Below are 2,264 nucleotides of genomic sequence, written 5' to 3'. Positions count from 1 at the left end.
CCCCACACACACCTGCAGGGCGAAGAAGTTCAAAGGTTAGTGTGAAATACCCAAAAAGGTCTTAGGACACACTACAAGCCCTGAAAACTGGTTCTTGTGTTATTTGTCCTTGTTTACGTCAATACGATCACAATATCAAACTACACATACAAGTCTTTACACTCAACACGGCTTTGTCAGACTCGCCACTGCACATCACCGCGTACACCATGATAACACACTACTCGTAGACACAAAAACCGCAAAAAAAGAAAAAAAAAACATTACATATTCAGGAAGCAAGGCAACTGTGTGGTAACTGCGTGGTGGCATCATCCAGCCGCATCTGCCAACTGCTTTTTAGTACATCTGAAACCCAACAGATGGCGTGGTCAAGAGCTACTGACGTGAATTTCAAATCTAATATATTTTTTCACTATTGTCTCTGTTTAACGTTCTACTTCTGTACTCCTTATCTCAAAATATGCATAATCATTGTCAATAATTCCAGTAATTTATGAATTCCAACATCAGATAGAAATCGTAAATCGACTCAAAGATTTTTTCAAAGTTTAAACAATTAACTTACACATTAATAGTTTTTCCTGAAGCATCACTAACCTACAGAGCAGTTGTGGTTTAAAATCGTGTTCGTTCTTTCTGTCCCTTATACTCCCCTCTGCTGTCTCTCTCATCTTACTGCCAGCCTGCAAACCACAGACTTCAGTTGCGCTTAGAAACAGATACACCATACTTGAAGCCACTAAATCCAACACAAATGAGCGAAATAAAGTTAGGTCAGCAGTGAATACAAAGGGAACAGCATGACAGTATTCTATCAAAGAGAAAGAAGAGAGAGACAAAAAGTAATTGCATTGCGGTCTAGTTTGCCAGAATTCCACCCGTACGCTGTTAAAATGCGATCAGATGTTTGTGAGAACAGGAACACGAACACATAGAATGCATTTCAAGTCATTTTCACCTGAAGTGTTTAATTCTTTTTTGTTCATCTTGCTTCGAGTTCCAGGTGCTAAGTGGAAAAAACACACAAAACAGTTGGATGTAATGAGAGAGAGAGAGAGAGAGAGAGAGAGAGAGAGAGAGAGAGAGAGAGAGAGAGAGAGAGAGAGAGAGAGAGAGAGAGAAACTTATCATGACTTTCCCTTACAACAACAAAATAATCTTATCTCACTCTATCACACTCACACACACACACACACACACACACACACACACACACACACACACACACACACACACACACAGTACAGTACGGGAAAACATCAGGTTTGAGCCTCACCCACTGAGCTGTGTCATCAAACGTAAAACTGCTTGTAATCCGGACAAAAGAGCATCAGATCACTTGGGGGAGGAGCAGGAGGAGGGAGGGTAACACGATCCTCCCCTGGCCTGCGGTGTTAAGGATCGGATCATGACAGTGGCCTTCGGGGCTCCATTGAAACGACCCCGACACGTGTCACCTCACAATGATGCCCGAGGAGGGAAATGTGGGAATATTCGGAATGGAGAGAAAAGGTGTGTGTGTGTGTGTGTGTGTGTTCGTTCTATTTCTCGTGTACATTGATATCTTCAACAAGAATGATTAACTGGACTACTGAAGTATTAGATAAAGGATATATATATATATATATATATATATATATATATATATATATATATATATATATATATATATATATATATATATATATATATATATATATATATATATATATATATATATATATATATATATATATATATATATATATATATATATATATATATATATATATATATATATATATATATATATATATATATATATATATATATATATATATATATATATATATATATATATATATATATATATATATATATATATATATTTTTTTTTTTTTTTTATATATATATATATATATATATATAAAACTAATGTACTCAATTTATTATTAATGCTACATAAGTTCTTAACATAATCGACATTTTTCTGATAAGCAGATGGCAATCGAGTATTTAGTCTGAGTATGTATGCTCCTTAAAACATTTCTATATATATAATGTTATTCTGATCCTTATTTGTTGATTATTTGAGACATAATCTGAAAGGGCAATGGGCGTTGTTTGTACCTGGTGACCTAAGCTGTTTTCTAAAGCATAAAGAACAGAAAATAGTGACAAATATTTCCCTTCCAGTGTGTGTCAATAAATCCTTCGACCTGAAAAAAAAAAAATTTGTGGGGGTGTGTTTTTTTTTTTATTCGCATCCAGTGTAGATAAGT

This window comes from Portunus trituberculatus, chromosome 31 (assembly GCF_017591435.1).
Source record: "Portunus trituberculatus isolate SZX2019 chromosome 31, ASM1759143v1, whole genome shotgun sequence".
NCBI classification, from domain to species: Eukaryota; Metazoa; Arthropoda; class Malacostraca; order Decapoda; family Portunidae; genus Portunus; species Portunus trituberculatus.
The sequence above is the reverse complement of the archived record's forward strand: the minus strand, read 5'-3'. Positions refer to the sequence as shown.